At 39.4% G+C, this 8,865-nt stretch overlaps 1 non-coding gene across 1 annotated transcript; it reads right to left on the bottom strand.

Moving 5' to 3' along the window:
- Nucleotides 1-6,818: 6,818 nt before the first annotated feature.
- On the bottom strand, nucleotides 6,819-6,926 carry LOC127742947 (small nucleolar RNA R71). Its single transcript, XR_008004296.1, has one exon. It is a non-coding gene; the product is annotated as a small nucleolar RNA R71 (small nucleolar RNA).
- Between the last annotated feature and the right edge of the window lie 1,939 nt (nucleotides 6,927-8,865).

The raw sequence follows: 8,865 nt of genomic DNA, 5'->3' as shown, positions 1-8,865 counted from the left end.
GCGTTTAATGCTGGGAATTCTGAGGGTGACTTTGAACGCCGGTTTGGGCCATCAAATCGTGGGCAAAGTATGAACTATCATATATTGCTGGAAAGCCCAGGATGTCTACTTTCCAACGCCGTTGAGAGCGCGCCAATTGAGCTTCTGTAGCTCCAGAAAATCCACTTCGAGTGCAGGGAGGTCAGAATCCAACAGCATCTGCAGTCCTTTTTAGTCTCTGAATCAGATTTTTGCTCAGGTCCCTCAATTTCAGCCAGAAAATACCTGAAATCACAGAAAAACACACAAACTCATAGTAAAGCCCAGAAAAGTGAATTTTAACTAAAAACTAATAAAAATATACTAAAAACTAACTAGATCATACTAAAAACATACTAAAAACAATGCCAAAAAGCGTACAAATTATCCGCTCATCAGTAGTCGAATTCTACTCCAACTTCCACATGCCAACCTTGCAGTCTGTCTATGTCTGTCAGAAACAGATCTCCATCTCTAAAAGGGCCATTCAGCAAGCTTTAGATCTTCCCCCTGCTCCAGAAGGGTTGGACACCTTTCAAGAAGCCTCTGTTAAGCGCCAGACATACCAATTTGACTGAAACACCGTTCTCAGAGTTATAGCACAACCTGGCAGCAGATGGATCTGTTGATACCATCGTTCCAGACCCAAGGGGATATTGGCTTCAGCACTTACCTTGGAGGCTCGAGTGTGGGCACAGATTATGTCCCATTACATCTTTTCGAGCACTCATGAGTCCTCCTTCACTGCAGACATGGCTGTTCTCCTCTAGTGTATCTTTATAGACTAGCCTCTCAACTTACCAAGACACATCTGGCATGCTATAGGACACGTACAAATTACGGGCAACTTACCTTTTCCCGTCTTGGTTTCAAATCTAGTCTCCACAGCCGGAGTCTCCTACAGTGCTGGGGACACCAAGGCCATGATTCCTCGGGATGATCAATATGTTCCGGGTGGGAAGTACATCAGACTCACAGCAACCACTACTAGCTGGATTGCAGACCCGGCCAGAGATATCCCTTCTCCTTCCTCATCACAAGCACCTTCAATAAATCAGCTGCTCCTTCAAATACTTCAGAGGTTGGACCGACAAGACCGGCAGATGGAACGCATGGAGCGCCGTAACAAGCGTCGATTCACATATCTCAAGAGACTGATTGTTGGGAACCACCTACCTGAAGAAGACCCAGACACTCCGGACTCCACTTCAACAACCAACACGGGAGCCATGACGGTCCTGATTGTGGAGACACTGCTACCAACCCCTTTTGTTCCTGACTGATGGCATCGAGGACGGTGCAAAGCTTTAAGTGTGGGGAGGTCGGTCAGTACCTGACTTCCAGAGGTAACTTTTCTCTCTTAACACCAATAGGGTATTTCTCTTTTTTTAGGATAGGATAGATTACATAGTAATAGTTATTTGCATGCATGTTCTAATTGGTTGAAAAATAATAAGTTTCTTTTAAAGACTTTATTTTTGTAAAACTTCACTAATTTAAATTAAAAAATTTTGTGTTAGAAGCTTGTTTGAAGATTGTAAATTGAAACATGGTTTTAAGCTAAGACCACACAACCTGTGAGATTTGAGCTTAATTACATGGTTACATTATTTAACCATAAAAATTTATTCTTGTGTGTTTATTTCTCTATGATTGTAATCTATATTTTGTTCCATCCTAGATATCCAATGTTTAGTGTATTTATATGCATGCATATGATTGAGGCCATTATTTGATTATTAGCTCACTTATCCCAAATAGCCTACCCTTACATTTACCTTTGTTAGCCACTTTGAGCCTTTTTAATCCCAATTTGTTTTATATCTTACCACATCACTAGCCTTAAGAGAAAAAATAATTAAATTACCTTATTTAAATCTTTGGTTAGCTTAAGATAGAGATTGTGTATCAATTAAGTGTGGGGAACCGCGGGAACTTGGGTTGATAGCAAAGTGTTTAATTTTATTGATAAAATATTAGGAATTTGGGTACCTACTCATGTGAGACCAGAAAAAAATTAAAAATCCATGTGCATTGATATGTTATGTTTACTTTTATATTTTTAATTCAAAAACCAAAAAAAAAAGAAAAAAAAAGAGAAAAAGAAAAAGAGAAGGTTGATGCATGAGTATGAGATGAAAAAAAGTGGGAAATTTTGGGTAGCTAGGCATGAATTTAGAAGTTATATAAAGTGTGTGTGTATAGGTGAGAGCTTAGGTTAGTCAAGGATTTAATTTATAGCTCACTTAGCCATATATATATACTCTCACCTTTACCTTAGCCCCATTACAACCTTGAAAAGACCTCATGATATTTGCATTGATACATTAAATACTTGTTGATTGGTTAGGTGAAGAACAAAGTTTAGAAAGCATGACTAGAGAAGAGTAGAGTGATTACCCTATATACTTGAGTGACTAGAGTGCATATACACTATCAGTGAGGATTCAATGCTTGATTCTATGTTCCCTGCTTTCATGAGCCACCTTCTTGCAAGTTTACTTGTCTTTAATGTAGGATTTGAATTAGTCAAATTTAATTTATGTTTGTCTTAAAGAACTTATTTACTTTTAACCAAGTAGACGAAATCATATAGTTGCATTCATACATAAGTTGCATTGCATTGCATGAGTCTTACTTTTCCCTACTCATTTATTTTTATCTCCTTGAGCTAAGCATGAGGACATGCTAATATTTAAGTGTGGGGAGGTTGATAAACCACTATTTTATGGGTTATCTTGTGCTCAATTGAGTGGTTTTTATCAAATCATTGCCCACTTATTCATATGATTTGCATGGTTTTACAATCCCTTCCTAGTTTTGTTCTGTGATTGAAAACTTCCTTCCTAAAGTCTTTAAGTTGTGTATTTTAAGTCTCCTTTATACCATTCGATGCCGTGATCTGTGTGTTAAATGTTTCAGGCTTTATAAGGCAGAAATGGCTTAGAGGATGGAGAGGAAGCTTGCAAAAAATGGAAGGAACACAAGAAACTAAGGAGATAACCAGTGAGCAGTAACGCGCACGCATGGCTCACGCGTGCGCGCGACATGGAGAAAATTGCAGTGATGCGTGCGCGTGCCTGACGCGTACGCGTGGATTGGAGTTCTGCAATATGACGTGAGCGCGTGCTTGACCCGAACGTGTGACACGCCAAAATGACCAGCGACGCGAACGCGTGACTGACGTGTACCCATGACATGCGAGATCTGCAGAATTAACAGAAAATGCTGGGGGCGATTTCGGGCCGTGTTTTGACCCAGTTTTTGGCCCAGAAACACAGACTAAAGCAAGGGAACATGCAGAGACTCAACACACATTCTCATTAGAATAGTTTTAGGATTTTAGATCTGAATCGAGAGAGAATCACTCTTCCTTTAGGTTTTCCTTACATTCATAGTTTATTAGTTTTATGCTTTTGCTTTGGATTTTGGATATTGAAGAGTCATCACCTCCGTTGAAGTTACTATTCTAGTTTGTTTCCTATTCCTTTACTCTTTCAGTTATTCATTAATCCTATTTAGATAATTATGTTGCATTTTGGATTTACTAATACGTAGAATTACTTTTTCCTTTAATTAATTTTCAATCCCTATTTATTTAATTTATCATGTCTTCTTCTTATATTCTTATGAGCGCTATATCCATGTGAAGGGAGTAGATTCCCAACTTGACATGGGGTTGATTAAGAGGAAAACTTGAGTTAGAATACTCAAGTGTTAATATTAATTGGAAGTTATTGGCTAATTCTCCTGTCTTCAACTCTAATCCTTTCTTAGGAAAGGATTAGGACGCAAGCGATAGGATTAGTTTGAGAGTACTTGACTTTCCCTTATTATATAAGGGATAACTAAGCAGGATAACAACCCTTTTATTATTACACTTGAGAGAGTTCAACAGGGATAGAACTTCCATTTAATCTTCTCTCGGTTAAGGATTTTATTTAAATTATATAAATTCTCAATCATTTATTTCTCTGTTTCTCAAACTCAAAAAATCTCTTGGAAAATCGTTGATTAATAAATAGCACTCTTTTCGCAACTCGTTGGGAGACGACCTGGGATTCATACTCCCAGTATTTTATTTCTAAATGTTGTGACAATCCCTTCTAAATTGATACGCGGAATCAACATTGGTTAAGAGCTATACTTGCAACGTTGTTTTCTCTATAAACTCTTGATCGGTGATTTTTCTGTATGTCACACACCTCTGTGCGTACGCACACATTTGAAATCTTTCCTGGGCGTGCACACGCACACTCTTGTGTGTACACACATGCCTTATTTCTCAACTAAAATCTTGTTCTTAACTGCTTCACCTTCCCAACAAGCTTGTAAGCTTCTGTGACACCTATTTAAGACTTTTTGGCTTGTTTTTGGATGTTAAACATAGAGAATACTATAAGTGGGTTTGAATAGATATTTCTGGTAATAAGTTAGAAGACGGAGGTTTAGGTTTCTGGGGTACGTGGGGATGGACTAGTTGGGTATTTGACAGTGTGCTATATTGATGACAAACTTGTGATATTAAGGATGGATGATGAGTTTAAGACTTGGAAATGAATGACTATGGTTAATGGAATAAGTATGAGTGGAAGTGTGCTATGAGCAGTGGCTTCTGAGATTGAATATGTGATTATGATATGCATTGTGCTCCGTGATAAACCACTATTTTATGGTTTACAATGTGTTTAATTGTGTGGTTTTATCATGGTCTTTACCCACTTATTCATATAATTAGCATGCATTTATAATTCCTTCCTAAAATTATTACATGATTGAAAACTTACTTCCTGGAGACCCTTTAATTAGGTATTTTAATTCCCCTTTATTCCATTCGATGCCGTAATCTGTGTCTTAAGTGTTTCAGGCTTTATAGGGCATGAATGAGTGAGAGATTGGGAAGGAAGCTTGCAAAAATGTAAGGAATACAAATTGAGGAGATGACCAGCGATAAGTGACACGTACGCGTCAGCGACGCGACCGCGCGGAAGAAAGGAATTCGCAGTGACGCGGCCGCATGAGTGATGCAGACGCGCGGATTGGAAAAGAAAAAGCGATGCGGAGGCATGGACGACGCGCCCGCATGGAAAAGAAAAATGCCGAACGACGCGTCGCGTGAGTGACGCGTCCACGTGATGTGCGCGATCTGTAGAATTTCAAAAGTCGCTGGCAGAGTTTCTGGGCCGGATTTCAACCCAGTTTTTGGCCCGAAATTATAGACTAGAGTCAGGGATCATGCAGAAACGAGAGAAACAATTCATTCTGCACAATTTTTTAGTTTTAGATCTGGATTTACTCCTCCCCTAGGTTTTTCACTCACTTGAGCGTTCATAATTAGCATTGGAAGATTTTGGCTTTAGCTTTTGAGAAGAGTCTACCTCCGGTACTAGTCATCTTATTTTATTATTTACTTTTTATATTTATTCTTCCATATTCTTAATCCCTCTAGAGTTGACTTTGGCTTATTTTTACAAGTTATTAATATAGACTATTTTTATTTTCAATCAATCCTTTTATTATTATTTATCATGTCTTCTTTTATTTTCACTATTAATTCTGTGAATTTTATAATTATGATGAGTGAGTAGTTTCATGACTTGATTGGGGATGATTGAAAGGAACCCTCGAGTTGAACTACTCAAGAGAGAAATTATAATTGGGTTTATTGTTGAATCACCCTCTAATCATTAACTCTAGTCCTTCCCAAGGGAGAGGATTAGGACTTATGACTAGAAACCGATTTCCAACTTGCTTGACTTTCTTTTACCTAGTAAGGGTTAACTAAGCAGAGTAACTTCCAATTATCAATTAATTTTGAGAGTATTTTAACGAGAATAGGGCTTCCAACAAATCTACCCCCAGTCAAGGCTTTTATTTAAAATTAATTAAATTCTCTAATTTAAATATCTGTTTATCAACTCAACCATTTTTGAAAACACCCGATTGATGAAATAGCACATCTCCTTGCAACTTGTTGGGAGACGACCTGGATTCATACTCCCAGTATTTTAATTTTCAATATTGTGACAACCCCTTTTTAAATTGATAAGCAGATTTTCAGCTGGTTGAGGACTGTACTTGCAACGTGTCCCTATTAATGAATTCTTAACTCGCCAATTTCCGCCACGTCAATTTTTGGCGCCGTTGCCGGGGAGTTGCAACAGTGTGCTAATTTATTGATTGGTATTTATTTTTATTACAATTTTTCTTTTCATTCTATCACTATGAGCTATACGTTTCTTTCGTTAAATGACGCGTTCACTTCCTGATCCAAGCTTGCCAGTATTTGACCCTGAAATTGAAAGAACTCTTTCACATATAAGGTAAGCTCGGTGTCGGCGACTCCTCTTTGAGGACGAACCTGAACCGTCATCTAAGGAAGAAATTAGCTCCCTCTCTACTAATCCAGTTCATTTATGTGCAGGTGACATGGCAGCGCCTAGGAGAGTCACTATCCAGGAGGAAGGAGCCCCTGATTTTATGCTCCAACCATTTCAGGCACACCACCCAGCAGTAGCTGTAGATTTTGAAATAAAGTCTTAACTACTCAACTTGATGTCCAAGTTTCATGGCTTACCTGCTCAAGAGCCTATCAAGCATCTTAGGGATTTCTAGACTGCTTGTTCTACTGTTAAGCATAATGGCACTGATGAAATTTCCATTCTGTTGAAAGCCTTCCCTTTTCTCTGGAGGGAAAGGCAAGAGAGTGGTACTACACTCAACCCGGAGCAACTATTTTCAACTGGGATACACTTAGGAGAGAGTTTCTGGATAAATTCTTTCCAGCTGAAGTTGCCGATAAGCTGAGGAAGGACATGTCTATGATCGTTCAGGATGAATCTGAGACCCTCTATGAATAATTGGAACGCTTCAATAATCTTTGAGATGCATGCCCCCATCATATGATTGACAAGATAGTGTTGCTCGGTTACTTTACACAGGGTTTGAAATCTCAAGATAGGACCACATTGGAAGGTGCTAGTAATGGTTCTATGAAAAAGTACAAGACTACGGACGAAGCATGGCAATTGATCAGCGACTTAGCAGACTCTACTAGGAATCACAGGCAGAAGCAAATGTGAAATGACCAACTTGCTGAAGCAGATGCAACTGAATCAACAACAGCCTCTGCAAGTTCAGCCTTCTCCACCACAGCACAGCCAGCAGTTGGTTCCACAAAGAGTATGTGGAATCTGTGCAGATTACAGTCACTATACCGATGAGTGTCTGCAACTCTAACCAAAAGACAACACTGTAGCAGCCACTCATAACTTTCATGACCGCCCCAATCAAGGGTACAATCAAGGTGGCAACTATAACCAAGGATGGCAGGATAACTCTAACCAAGGCTGGAGAGACAATTCTAACCAGGGCTGGAGGGACAATCATAACAGAGGAGGCAGAGATAACAATGGAAATCAGAGGTGGAATAACAATAACAACTTCAGACAACAGAATCAGAATCAGTCCTACAGAGCACCTCATTTAAGACAGCCTCAAGCATCTCAGCAGACCTCTCAGATCACTTACCCCTCTTCATCTCCTAATGATGAGTTACTACAATCTATTGATCAGAGACAACAGGCTATGGAAAATAATTTTAATGCAACTCTGAATGTTTTGACTTCTACTTTACAAACCCTTGTCTCACAGGTTGGATCACTGACCAACTCCAACAACCAGTCCTCAAGCTCTGGTGGACTCCCCTCTCAACCATTACCCAACCCAAAGGGTGGTATTAATGCCATCACCCTAAGGTCCAGAACCACATTGCAAGAGAGGAATCAGGAAAAGCCGAACCCACCTAAACACGCCTCAGCTGAAGAGGTAGTGGAAATAGAAGATGTTGAAGAAGAAAAGAGCATGCAAGACATGGCTGAAGAAGAAGACGCCAAATCACAGGAAGAAGCACCAAAGGGCATAGACACTATAGAGGACGCCGTTCCTATTCCATTTCCACAACTTGCAAGGAAGCCCAGGAAGCAGTTGGAACCTGATCCCAAAATGGTAGAAATCTTCAAAAAGGTTGAGGTAACTGTTCCCCTTTTTGATGTCATTCAACAGGTACCTAAATATGCAAAGTTTCTAAAAGATTTGTGCATACTTAAAGACAAAATTAATGAATTAGAAACTATTCCTTTAGGAAGTTCTATATCTGCTTTAATGGAAAATATACCTGAAAAATCTAGTGATCCAGGTCCATGCATGGTTAACTGTACCATTGGAGGTGTGATATTTTTTGACTGCATGTGTGATTTAGGAGCATGTGTTAGTATAATGCCTTTATCTGTATATGATGTTTTGAGGTTCCCTCCCTTAAAAAGGTTGGCAGCTCGTTTTGTGTTAGCAGATAAAAGTATTATTACAGTGGCTGGAGTTGCTGAAGATGTATTACTGGGAATCAAAGGTCTCACTTTTCCCATTGATTTTTACATCCTGGAGATGCCCCAAAATGACTCAGAGAAGCCATCATCAATCCTACTTGGAAGACCTTTCTTGAAGACCTCGAAGTTCAAATTAGATACTTTTGCAGGCACATACTCTTTTGAAATAGACGGCCGAGTAGTAAGCTTCAACCTGAATGGAGTTATGAAGTACCCTCCAGAAGACCATTCTATCTTCCAGTGTAACATTATAGATGAAACCGTAGCCAAAGTTCACCAGGAAGAGTTTGAAGATAAGTACATAGGACAAGGTCCAAGTGTGGGGAATTCCGAGGGCAATGCAGGTACCCTACCACTGCCACCAGTTTCAGATAATCCAGAGCCAGACCATAACCAGAAGTTAGAATTGAAACCCCTCCCTCCACACCTCAAATATGCTTACCTCGAGGACAAGCAGAAGTTT

Source organism: Arachis duranensis, chromosome 1, assembly GCF_000817695.3.
Source record: "Arachis duranensis cultivar V14167 chromosome 1, aradu.V14167.gnm2.J7QH, whole genome shotgun sequence".
NCBI classification, from domain to species: domain Eukaryota; kingdom Viridiplantae; phylum Streptophyta; class Magnoliopsida; order Fabales; family Fabaceae; genus Arachis; species Arachis duranensis.
The sequence above is the reverse complement of the archived record's forward strand: the minus strand, read 5'-3'. Positions and strand labels throughout refer to the sequence as shown.